We start from the raw sequence: 13941 nt of genomic DNA, 5'->3' as shown, positions 1-13941 counted from the left end.
CACAACTCGTTTTCAAATCGAAAATCGTCCTGGCATAAAACCGTGATATCTTTAAGCTGCTCCGCCCCTACTAGCTCCATCTAAAGTGCAAAATGAGTAACCCTTAGTTACGGACGCGCCCCATAGGTGGCGATCTCGTCCCTAATTCATAGGGGAAGTTCAAGCTATACCCTGTAAGCGGGAAAAAAGCAGAAGAGCATGCAGTGCCAAGGATTTAGAGATTATTGAGAAATAAGCACTCTATAAAGCAATAAATAAGCAGTTTATTTACATGTTAAAAGCGATTTTAAAGGCTAAAAGCATATTGCCACGTCTGTAGTTGACGTCCCGCCTGCGCCCCCAAAGCCTCGAATAGCAGTGCAGACCTAAAATCACAATAATTGTGTTTATTACCAAAAATTAAACAATTTGAAAATAATTTCTTTAAACGAAACTATAGATAATTAAATATACCTCATGGCAATCCCTATCACTGACCACTAATAAATAAATCTAAAATATAGCTAGAAATGCACAAAATACGAATATCGGATTCTAATATGGATTTACACCTAAACTACAGTGATATTCGGTCTGTATTATTTAAAGCGGATTTATTTATTTTACATCATGCTCTAATTAGGGCCAAATTATTTAATTGCGGCATTAATTGGCCGTAAATAATGAAAATCGGTCGTGATACTTTACACCTTCGATGATTATTTTGGTTGAGTTTATTGGGTATTATCTGTTGTCTCATAAATTTTTAGTATTGATTTGCTATGAACTTTGGAAGCACTTAAAACTTTATAAGTAGAATAGTATTGTGGTGTGATGTCCGGTTAGAGGATAAGTTCCATTAATGTAATCATGGTCTATTAGCTAAATTAATTAACCATTGTTATGAATGTATCATTACATATTATTTTATAGATATATTAAATTACTTTAATTAAATTAATTGCGGTAGCCAAAATTTATAATTTTTGTGTTTGATAGGTCAAATAGAGTTATTTATAGACATGCGATTCCGTTCCAAGAGCTTATTTTAAGAGGCAATATTTTAAATTCCTCTTAGATAATCTGACACGTCCTTTTAATTTTTTCTCGTACAGCACGATAATTTTATTGAGGAGTCCGTATTAAAGTTTATAACGGAAATAAAATGTTAATATGCACACCCGTCTGGGACGACTCTGTGCAAACACACCACACTCGCGTGCCAAAATGATTTAAACTGAGCATTAAACCGCTTGAGAAGTTTAAGGATTTTCTGGGACATGAATAATTTTTTGTAGATATGAGATCCTTATTTTTACTAGCCAAACAGAAAAATTGAGGAGCAGAAGAGTTGAGTTATTATGTTCAATGATTTGATAGGAAAAACCCAGGAAAACAGAGAGAAATAGGCCAAGGTGAAAGAAAAACAAAATAAAACTACATCTGGAGCTGCTTATTGAAAAAGAAATGACAGAAAATATTAAGAATTTATGGATACGTTAGCAGAAAAGGAGCATATACAGGAACTAGTTACTGGCGCAAGTAACTAAGTCTCGCTAACCTGTAGCAACTCGCTGAATAAACAGACTTATGCAAGTAACTTGTACAGCTTTATTATTATAGCAATGTATTTCACTATTTACTGAAACGTTTGTTCCGATTAGTTTAGAAAAGTGAAGGTTGCGTTAGTAACTAAACCCGTATGACTGTTGTTCTAGTAGAAAAGTGCGATAAGTCACTTCCAGTAATAAGGGTGCGTGTGGCACATAAAAGTGGTTTTCGGCACCCACGAGCAGCAACTCGAAAATTATTTGAACGGTATATATCCAAAAAAGGGTGCCAAGCCCATATTCATTTACCATGAACGTTGCCCCTTTGACTCTCCTTCATTTAGATGGAGAGGAGCATTGCTGATAGGGCAGAATGGTATTCACACTTCTATCTTCTTCAAGATGATCTTAAATATTTTATTGACAGGTTTGGCCAAGATTTTGAAGCAAAAACTTCGGAACCTCTGCCATAGGAAATGTAAAAAATGCTCACGTTAACAGTGAGACCAATGACAGGGATGACAAGTCGTTATTATTCATATATTATTATGTAGTATCACATTATCAGTTATAAAATTTATTTTTGCAAAAACGAACCGGGAATTCTGTTGTTGAAAGCCCTTTTCACCCATTCCAACACGTCATGTACACAGGGTGGTCCAGCTTAGTGAATACGGAAAAGTGTGGGAAAACTAATTACTCTTTTCCTTTATTTACTTTTTCGGAATAATACACGGATGCTCATAAAAACTTATTTTTTTATCAAAACTACAATTTTTTAATGAAAGAAGAAACTACATGCTTAGCTGAAGTTCTATCAAATGATTTCTTATTTCAAAACTCCGTGGTTTTTCAAATATTTAATAAACTGAACTAACGAACTACCTCTTAATTTCCTTAGCAGCAATTTTATACTTAAATGTTATTGATAACTAATTAAATAAAGACCAATAATTACCAAGATTTCGTGACCAAGAAATTTGATATGATTCACGAAATTCTCTTCTTAAATACAATTCGTGTAACAAAAATAAATCTGTAATTTTTGACCATTTTATGCTTAAGCAATTTAAACTAAAGAAGGCACTCATGCACTGTATCTGGTCCTGCTTTTTTCGACTTCATTTACAATTGTGCAAATTTTGCAAAAATTATCGATAATTTTCTTTGCACTTATTATGTTACCCTTGAGAATTTCATTCATCTGTCAAATTTGATATTTTAATGAGGCAATACTCGTCTCTTATTGTTACTTTGAAGCCATCAGTGTGAAATTACAGCGGCAATTTGCACTAGTGCTATTATTGTTCATATTTCCCTCCTATGTTAAACTGCCCATTTGAGTGTTGCAATTATCGAAAAATTACAGAGAAAATTGCTCGACAGGTACTGATAATTACCCGCTAGCTACCGATAAGTGTCTGAGAGATATTCAGATGCGGAGTGACAATCATATTTTGACAGTACTTGTTTCCCTTCGGGGCTCATGTCTAGGAAAAATCCAAAAAATTGTAAAGAAAAAGTAAACCAAAAATACTGAAAATCGAACAAGCAATAAGCATAATGTCAATTTTTCGAGAAATAATCCACTAAATAGTATGCGTGCTTTAAAATAACCAGATAATTTTGCATTCCAACGTTAAAGTAACATTAAAAGTAGTATTTATGCATTTTCATATTTTCTTAAAAGAACACTATCCCTTAGGTGTCTTTTTCGCACAAAATATATTTATAAACTCATACAATTTTAGAAATAATATTTTCATGCAAAAATTATTGTGTAATTTTGATGCACTAATGCTGTTACTCTTGGTAATTTCCCTACTGGCCCTAGCAATATGATTCTATAATTTCTGAGAAATACAAAATAAATCAATAATTTTTGAAAATTTCGCACTCGTGAAACTTAAACTGAAAAAGGCATTTTTCATTTGAATTGGTACAAATTTCCGAGGAATTATCGATAATTTTTCTTGCACTTATTATGCTATCCCTGATAATTTTTGTAAACTAATTGTATCAAAGAATTTGGCGAGTGAAAATAAGCAATGAAAAGAGCTTTCAACCAAGATTTCGACCAATTTTAAAATTCGAAATTTTGAGCGTGAATAATGATGGATGGAGAAAACGTCTTAACGGTAAATGTGATTGCATCATCAAAAGGCCAGAAAGAGACGTGCATCACGAATTGTTTTTTTTTAAATAAAAACATACTGCGTAAAATATAACTTCACATTTACCTGTCGCGATTGATGGCTTGTGTTTGCTAATCATTCCTGATTACTCTAATGGTAATATGAACTTTATTTTGGTGCTCATTATTATTTGCTAGAAAATTACACATTTCTGATACAATTAATATTAATAATATAATTAAACTCATAACTAAATTTAACTAAAATGTAAAACTACTTTAAATATGGATAATAATTTAATAATTGTCCAAAATGCATACCTTGACTCATAAGTGGGTACAATCAGTATTTTATTTCTGGACACGTAGGAAGAGGTTTGCTCATCTATGATCTAGAAAAGAAGCAAATGTTAAAAATGTGTCAGTAAAGATTTTATTTCTACATTTCCTTTGAAGTGTTATTATCATAAAATATAAATTAGGAAGTCAATCTTGTCTTTGTTGTCTTATAGTTAATAACATTAGCAATTCGAAGTAAATTAATAGAAAAGGGATGAGACGTAATGGTTCAGCTGTCTTTGTCGCTCGGTACGTAACCATCTCTTTCTTTACCAGCGCTACTCAGTCAAAATCAATTGTAACAAAAACGATTTTTAATTTTTTTTTCTTCGATTTTAAAAGTGAGGCAATTTTTCATCTAAGACAGCCCTCCCGTCTCTCCCTCTCTTAATAAAGGCCCATGATGGTGAAGAGCAGCGCGGCCATCGACTCCACTTCGCAACCCTCCGTCGCCTCGGCGTTAGTTAAACAACCCTCGACGAGTTTCGAAAAAATGAACGGCGCACGCGCACTATTCGGATCTTGCGAACTAACGATCCGAGCGCTCTACAGGGGGCGCACTTTTCAAGAAAAATGCACCCCGTCGCAGAGGTACAGCGCCACAATAAATTTCCTTAAATAGCCCCGCTTCTCTTCGCCGTCCCTGTGGAAAACTGGTGGAAATTAAAATTTAATTTTGTTTTTAATTAGGTTTCTTAGTTTTTGCGCTTCGGGGGTGGTTTGTTTGAAATACGTAATGTCGGCTTTTAAGAATATAAAAATGCCGTGTCATAGGGAAATTGAAATGGAAAATGCCATTATACAGGGTGACCGCATTTCGGGTTCGGATGTATTGGTTATTTGAAGAGGTCAATTAAACTAGTTACATAGTTAGCATCTCAATAAAATCGCGGCGCTTGAAAATGAACATAATAAGAAAAATATAAAATAAATATTCGATAAAAATGAAATTATATAAAAAGATATTTTCATACCTTCTAGGTTTTAGTTGAGAGGTGAGTGAAAAATAATTGATATAATTTGGCCTCTACAATATGTTGCTTATTTTAAAATAAGACTTTTTGTTTTTGTCTATCACTACGATCGATTCATTTATATGGAATACGTGATTAGAGAATGGCTAAAAAGAAAATGCTGAAAAAGATATTTGTAACTAGTTGTGTTTTTCCATTGGTCTCAACCCTCTACAAATATTCTATACCGGGTGCATGTTCGATCTCAAAAATTATTGCTCATATATATTCAGGGATTTAAAGTGTCAATATAACATAATAGTACTTTTCGGAAAGCATGATCTAGATCGGATTGCCCTTATCAGCTGCATTTGAACCAATCGAATTAATCTGCAATGATAGCTAGGTAATGAGAATGGTTGAAGATTAGTTGAGAGATCAATCTGTTGTAGATTGTTATTTCCAAAAATCCTTAAGGGAACTAAAATTTTGCTTATATCAAACGTTATATGGTGTTTTTGCGACTTACTGCAATTAGAACCAATTTTTGTTTTTTAAATGTCAAGGTATACTTTTTAACTCAAAATTGAAAATTGTTTGAAATCACCTTATCAACGACCTATTACCCCTTTTGATAAGTCAATTTCCCAAAAATTCACATTTTTTGTTTACCCCCGGTATACCAATCGATTTTCGAAAAGCCGTACGATTCTCTTCTCCTGGGAGTATCTACAACAAAACATTATCGGTTTCCCCTTGACAAATCAGACTTGGAATTCTTGTTTTTAAAATAGTTTCACCCTCTTTTTGCCGCTAGAAAAAAAAATGAATATACAGGATAGGTTCCTGCACAACCATCAACTAAGTGGGAAAAATTTCGATCCGGAGGAAATAATTGAGTATTTGCTGAAAAATTCTTTATTCGAGATAATATTTTTTTAATGTACTCAAATATGTGTAGTTTATTTTTATTGTTTGCAGAAATGCCATTTTTATTTCTTACTATATTCGTTTATACAAAGTATTGAGGCTCTGCTCTTAAAAATGAAACTGCAATGTTTAAGCAAAATTACATAATCTTTTTCCAACCCTGTATCATTTCACATTAACATCATACCGTATTTTTGATTACTCTTCTATGTCAGCACATGGACAGGTCTGGCCGAATTCGCCTCTTTCGAAAAATTCCATTAATCCGTTTCAGAGTTGTGCTGTCTCCAAGTTAGTTCAATAAATCGAGTGTTGCAAAGCAATTGGCGGGCAGTTTAGATTTGCCACATTCATCAGAGACTTGAAAAAAATTATTCCGTTCGAGGCCGAGATTTCCGAGAGTGTTGATTTACAGTAACGGTCTCGTCGCCATATCCATCAAAGATAACAATTTGGAAAAAATTATTCCGTTCGAAACCAAAATATAAATTTATTGTGAATGTCTCGGAGTCGGTCTCGCACATTAAGTTCGGGAAGACCATAACCAAAATTGTCTCGGATTCTGTCTCGACGTAAAGAGTAATTTTATTGTTGGCCTGACATGATTTCTGTCTCGTACGAGACCGAAATCACAACATTGACTGCTCTTGTGGTCTGTATACAAGAGTTCAGACATTTATAACACACTGTATATCATCACTTAAATATAGAAGTTAGCCCATTTTTCTAGCATTTTCAATTTTTTATTATATATATATTTTAGTTATATTTCAAGCATCTAGAATGTATTATTATGATGTAACAAGCAAATTAATAAAAAAATCTGGAACATTGCTTGTTCAGATTTGTATGAATAAAGGGCATGTTTTTCAATGTCCTGCAAAACCTGCATATGAACTAATTTACAGTCAACTGTGAATTGCGAAGGTGCTACTATATAAAGCTCTCGTTACTTCAACTGTTGATTAAACTTTAACTTCAGTTTTAATTACTTCATCTACCTGTTAGTTACCAACTAATATTTGACTGGACATTGAAGAACTGGTTCTCAGGTCACACCAGTCTAACTTTCCACATGAACAGAATAATGTTGACTATAAGTAAATGACCTAATTAGTCCTTACATTCACGGTACGATATGATGTCTAGATTGAAATTATGATTATTTTAACTAGTAGTAGGAAATGACATTTTGAGCATAAGCATTCATTTGAAAACAATGGTGCACTTGGCAGAGCCAACAGTTGTGCAACTGTTTGATATGCGCAACATAAACGACGCTAACCTTTTCGTCAGCGCTGCACAACTGTTGACTCTGCTCCTGAATGCTGCCTCGGTAGGCAACACATCACTACTCATCGAGGGTTTTATAATTTCAAATTTTGTTTGTGTTTCTATTTCAGTAAGTTGTTCATTTTTGAATACATCCATATGAAATTTGGACTGCAGAAACAACTTTTGAGTCTAGACGATTAGATTTTACAAATCGCTGTGTTAAATTTTACAGGGTGAGACTTTCATTTGTGTCCTAAAATTTATATTACTAATTTAATTTTGGAACTTTTCGCACCTTGCTTCCTGGTTTATATATGTTTTAACATTTTCAAGACATTTAGGATATAATATACTAACTCCGCATGTTTCTTTGTTACTTAAGCTGTTTTGCCCAATGAGCTGCTAAACCCCTGTTTAAAATCCATTAGGAAAGCACTAGAAATATATCTTCTGAATAGACTGCACTTACATACAAAATGCGGCAAAAAGCTTTTTAAATCTTATTTCAACAAAAACAATTAAATCCATTAAAAAGTACCCTCTAGACGCGAGTTCATTGTCTAAACATTACCCCTTCAAATTAAAGTCAACGAAGAACAATGGGAAAACTAACCCGACAATGACACAAATGAACTTAGTCGTCGACCGCGTATTTTAATGACTCCAGTCAAAAGTTATATAATGGAAGCGAATTGGAAACTATATGTATTAATAATAACATGCATTACAGCCTTCACGGCCAGTAAATATAAAGCGGAATTATTGGACAAGAAAATACGAATATATACGTTATCCATTACTACTGAAATATTTTAACGTCAAAGGCGAACGCTAACAAATAGTTCTGTCTAGAATATTCCAGAGCACCACGAAATAATTAATTTCCATTTGCGTCTTATCTTTCCTCCCGGACTGTACCCGGAACATATGAGAGAGTGAGGAAACTTTCTATAGACCGAGCCGAAAGGGTCGACTAGTCATAAGTTTGAATATATACGACGGTGCTGAGTGTACACCTCTATGTATATGAACCTTTCTGCGGGGGAAAGCAACCCCCGGGGCTCCGGTGAGGGGGAGGGGGATGCGAGGGGCGCGAAAGGGATCTCACTCTGAAACTTGTAAATGCAAACTAAGCACAAGGAGAAGGGGGTAATGGCTACTAATGATGAGGATGGTAAGCGAATATCGTCTCTATTCGACCCGATAAGATATATTGCTAGGGACCATGACAAATTCACAGTTTGGGATTTGACATGGGGCTATATGGGTATGGGTAATTGTGCTTTTTTCCTTTGATTGACAACATTGATTGAAAATTGTTGAATTGGTTGAATATTATTTTATACACAAACGATTGGGTCAGTTTTTTCAACTTTTAATAGACTGGAAAATCTTTATATGCAACTCCCTCCTCATCCACTTATTTTTTCGTTTTTGTAATTTTTTTTCGACGAATGGTTTCTGAGATGTACCAATCGGTAACATTTTTTACTGAAAAGGAAACGCTTTTATTTTTATACGTTTAATTTTTGAGATATAATATAAAATTTTAATTTTGTACATACATTACTCTGTAACTAAAGCATATTTTACAAATTGAAAACTTTGTATTTGGAATTATTGTCGAAATCCATTGGGTTTGAATCACGTTTTCGAAAGAAATTTAGAACGCAACAGGACACATTTCCATTTTTTTTTCTACATTTTTAAAAATTTTGATTTTTTATTTGACCCATATGGAATTTTTGTTTAATTAGAAAAATATAATTTAATAGATATTGTAAGAAAATCGGCAAAATGCATTAAGTATTCAATTATAGCGATAGAAATAATGTTGCGGAACCCGGCGATAGGTGTTTGTATTTATTGGCTTCATAAGGCATGCCTGCGTATAAAGTAGTACGCACCCCCCATACTGCCCATGTCTGACAACTTATGCATATGTGGGTGTAGATTGGGGAGGATGGGAGGCAAAAGATAGAGGAAACCACAAACAGGCATCAGATCATGTTATGAAAATACCCAAAGTTTTCCTAATTTCGTGGATGATTTTAAGATATCTACGGCAACTTAACTATGGATACCTGCTCTAATTTACTCAGCTAGAAATTTTGAAAATTTGTCTGTATCTACTTTGTACACATACATGCTTAATGATACAGTGCTGGACACCATAATTCGGGCAATCGAAATTTGCATAGTACAATAGATTGGTTTTATCAAAGTAATGTGTTTGGATCTTAATACGCAGCTCATTTATCTCATTTCTTTTTTCCCCAATACGTTCTTTCTTTGATGTTATCTTGACCAACAAAAATCTTAAGGCTCCACTTATATTTGACAAGTTGTATCTGTATCATCTACATAATCGAAATGTTGCCTCAGCTGTACGAATAAGATATTTTATTATTTTTTCATTTATTATTTCTAAAATATCAAAAAAGTAATACGGTTGTAGTAATATGACTGTGCGTATTACGAAACAACCCTGAAAAAGGAATATTAGTTAAAACAAAGCGCGAAAAAGCGAAAGAACCTTCAAAATAACCTCCCCCTCTCCAACCCCACCCCGCGCAAAAAAACTTTCCAGCCCGTAACAAAAATAAGCAGCAACAGGCGTAAAAATCGTGCCAAACAAATCCCGTCTCCGAAAGCAATTTTAAAACCTCTCCGGCTTTAAAAATCTTCGCTCGCGCGCAAAACTTCCCCCGCTCAAATCGGGCGCTTCCGCTTCGCGCCTCGGGGCAATTCTTTTTCCGGACTCTGCTTCAACTTTTTCTCGGCTTCCTACGAAAAAGAATTCTCCCCCTGCCGCTGCCGGAAACAAAGACTTCGCCCTTATATCTATGGGCCATAGAGCTGAATTTCGTACGAAAGGTCTTTCGTAATATTAAGGAGTGGTTTTGCTAGCCCGGCCGAGCAAAGCTTGAGAAGTTCTTGCAGAAACGAGCTCTCGCTGTATTGATCAGGGGGTGGTAGAGGGCGGTAGGGGGGCGAACGAAATTCTAAGGGTAGTCGAGGAAAGGACAAGCAAGGGTGGTTGCGGTCTTATTCCCTGCCCGATTACACCCTCTCTCCACTATCCCCCCGCCATCCCCTTGTCCCACACAACTTGACCCGTGCGGTGTCCGGGGAAAGACGTGAGGGACGAAAGGGTTTATAGCTAAGAGGGGGCGACGGTTTCTTCTTAATGAATTATAAATTTTCCTTGTCGGGGGTAAGAATTTTAATTAATTAAATTCCGGGGGCTGTGAAGGGGGCCCGGGGGGGACAAACTAACACAAAAGGCTAATTCTGGAGTGGAATTGTGTGGAGACTCATTTGGGCAAGAATTTTAATAGGATTGAATACTCCTTGCTGAAACACTTCTTTTAATAGGATTGACGTAAAAATTAGATCTTTTAGGTTATGCAGGAGGAAGTGTCATTAAGACATGTAGTATATGTAGAATTTGTTACTAATAAATCATAAGTAAATATTGTATGGTTCTTACCTCTTGGAATTTCCGTTGAACAGGGATTGGGCCACTCTGGCTTGTCGTCAAAAGTCAAGGCCAGAGAAAACTACAGCATACACACCTAAAAAAGGAAAAAGGTGGTTATGAAAAAACGCAATAAAATCTTGTCTAAACACACGATTTCTTTCTATTAATTTTGAATTATTTGAGGTACGTAACATTAATATTTATTAAAGGGCTAGTAATGGAATGGACTTGTTATTCAAAAAAGCAATAGTTGAATTTGCAAAATGTTGCAAAAATTGCAACAAGTTTTAAGATCGTTTTCATTTTAACATGCGGAGCCACAAATTCGGATCTAAATATGGAGACTTTGAAGACGCTGAGAAACACGAATTCAGTGAAATTGGATCAGATGTGTCTGTTTAAATGTTGATTATGGAATATGTTATCAAATGTTGCAAACAATGAAGTTGTCCCTCTCTTTTATTTAAAGTTACAATTTCTATTATATTATATTCTACTGAAATGGAACGTTGAGAAGAGTATTTTCTAACACAAAGGCCGTGCCCTTCAGATAGACGCTTGAATAGAACTTTGCGGTTTATACGTTGGTTGTAATTGGTTATTCCAATTTATTAAAAATCGGGCGGTGCCATGTAAATGAATTCTTTTGCACCTGTGTAAAAAGGCATAGCAGGAGTCGCCGAATTTAACGTATTAATGAGGTTAGATTTCTGACAGTTAATGGGCATGTGCTGCATTTCTAATTTTAATACCATATATCCCACACTGGCATAAGAATTCAGCACATGCCCATAAAATTTCTCATTTCCAGAAATTCGACTGCTGCCACTGTCTATTACTTATGCAGGCAAAACAATGAATTTCCATGGCACCATCCGATCTTAATTAAGTTATTTTAACACATACAAAATGTAAATTTCCATATAAGGTCCTATTTGAGAGGGATTTTTTTTCTTTGCCTTGAAACGTACTCTCTCCAGTTCAGTACAATGTAATATAAAAGAAACTCTAACTTTAAAATAAGGAGGAAAAGAACTGAACTATTTGTAACATTTGGTAGTATAATCCAAACTTAATTAGTCAATCACCCTCACCTCTCAATGTAAAATTTGTATATGATATTGTGATGTATTAAAAATGAACGTGACTAGAAATCCAACAAAAGCCAAGTTTTGTTAGGAACGTGTTAAATGGATAAACCTCATCAAATCAGTCAACGACTCATAAATGTAGCACACTCTCAATAAAATTTACTAAATTTTTAACCACACGCATTTTAAACTTGGTCATTGTCATTGGCCGTTAAAAGCAAGATTTTTAAAAAGTTGGAATGTCACATACTAATATTCATGTAGAACGACTAAATTTCGTAAATATCATACAAATTGCTCTTTTCAATGAAGAACAGAAAATTTGCTGTTTGGCGCTTCCGTAAACCTATTTGAGAGGCAATATATTCTAGCTCCCTAGGTTTTAAATTTTAAATTATTTATTTTTTGCTGTTGCTTGCCTTTGAATTTGTCTTATTCCTGCAAGTAATAAAATTGTCTAATAGGTAGTACTCAGTATTAGCATGTCACGATCTTATGAAGCGGTGCTGGCTTCTTGTGCCTCGATTTCATTTAATAATTCACTGAGAACCCTGTTCGTAACTTTATGTTTGAAATACTGTTAAACTCCAAAGATTTAATACTACCACTTTTTTTTCTATGGCTTTCACCATTATTTACATTCGCCAAATTAATACGTGACCTCATCAATTATGTTTTACTGTTTTATCAGTCATGCATTTAAATTAAAAGGTTACCAGATTTCCACTATCCAGAGAATAAATAACGAATGCAACTATCCAGTTTGAACAAACTACCCTCTGAATTTATTCAAATTGAAAGAAGCGACCCATAAGGTTCTGACGGATTCCGATTAAATATTTATGTGACAGACACGCCCCAAAGTTAGTTTATAATGATAAGCTGGGATCTGTGCTCTCCTAAGCTTTGCATGTACTTTCCTCCCTAAATCATGTAAAACAGTTTAGCTGATTTTCGGAAAGTTCACTTCAATAATTTATAGCGGCTCTTTTGGAGCTAACTTCAGTGTTTATGGATGAATCGGATAGTAACAGGAAATTCTATGAAGCTTTTCGAGAAATTATTGTTAATGCCCCTATATAGATTCTGAGTCGCCGGCATACTACCAAAACCTTAAAGAGGATATTAGAATATTTATCAAAATGTCTCTATATTATTCTGTTAATTCGCAAGGGGCTTATACATTATTGCAGTTACTTTTTGAGTGTTAGTCAAATTTTCTTTAAACTTCGTACAAGCCAGAATATTTCGCCGAACATCGAAGGGTTCAAGAAATTGCACCGCAAACGAAATATCATGGACCAGGTTCTTAAATCTAGAGGGTAGAACATCCCCTAGCAAGGACGTCACAATGATGTATAATTGTGAAAATATTTATAACTACAGTGTATTGATCGAATCATTTTGACGTTATTTCCAGGGAGCGTTCTAGTCCACAGATTCAAGAATTTGGCCTAACTATCGAAGAGAATCCGACTTAATACAAGGAAACTTCAGTTTTTAAACAATTTCTGTATTTTGAGCTATTTCATAAGAGGGTTGCGGTGACGTCTACAGGGCAAGCGGAACTACCAATTTGCAGTTGGGTTATGCCAAATTACTGCAGGAAGAACGTGGTGCAAGAAGATATTATTTAAGCAGTGAAGAAAGCGTGTGTCAGAAGAAAGTGAAGGAAGAGTGAGGCCTTCCTCTCCCCATCAATCTTCAACGTAGTTTGATCGAGAACCAGAACTGCATCATAACGATTGTCGCCCAAATCCACCCCTGGATATTTCCGGATTGTTAAAGAGGATTTTTGAAAGCATTAGGCTGTATGCCGTACACGCAGAAAGTCGTGACGTGAGCGTCGGGGGTCAGATGCGCTGCTGCTGCACCGCTGCTGTTGCTGCACCGCTGCTGTTGCTGCACCACTCGTTTTAGACTGCATTATTGAGGAGCCGAATTATTTAATCGGTTTTGCAGACAAACCGCTTCAATATTGAACAGACGGCCCTTTGTCCTCCATTTTTACGTATTTCTCTGCCATTATTTCAGGCCTCTATTCGAACGCCCTAATGTGGCTCCTGCGTAGTTTAGAGTTCACTGCACTGTCTTATATGAATCGCCATTAACAAAAGGGATGTCAGCTATTAGAAATGGGGACGCGAAAGGGTCCTTCTTAATCAATATCAGCCCTTAGTAACAGCCCTTCCCTTGAGCATTTGCC

The 13941-nt window shown here is 35.2% G+C and overlaps 2 protein-coding genes and 1 long non-coding RNA gene across 6 annotated transcripts in view; 2 read left to right on the top strand and 1 right to left on the bottom strand.

The window, feature by feature from the left end:
- The window catches only part of pros (prospero), a 161254-nt gene that overhangs the window by 46449 nt on the left and 100864 nt on the right, over positions 1 to 13941 (top strand). The gene's annotated exons all lie outside the window — the stretch shown is intronic.
- LOC136411134 (tRNA N(3)-methylcytidine methyltransferase METTL6) overlaps positions 1 to 13941 on the top strand; it is a 192083-nt gene that overhangs the window by 146497 nt on the left and 31645 nt on the right. The gene's annotated exons all lie outside the window — the stretch shown is intronic.
- LOC136410999 (uncharacterized) lies at positions 244 to 4046 on the bottom strand. The gene is made up of 2 exons (XR_010752295.1): positions 3985 to 4046; positions 244 to 365 (listed from the first exon to the last, which is right to left on the bottom strand). It is a non-coding gene; the product is annotated as an uncharacterized lncRNA (long non-coding RNA).

Source organism: Euwallacea similis, chromosome 9, assembly GCF_039881205.1.
Source record: "Euwallacea similis isolate ESF13 chromosome 9, ESF131.1, whole genome shotgun sequence".
NCBI classification, from domain to species: domain Eukaryota; kingdom Metazoa; phylum Arthropoda; class Insecta; order Coleoptera; family Curculionidae; genus Euwallacea; species Euwallacea similis.
The sequence above is the reverse complement of the archived record's forward strand: the minus strand, read 5'-3'. Positions and strand labels throughout refer to the sequence as shown.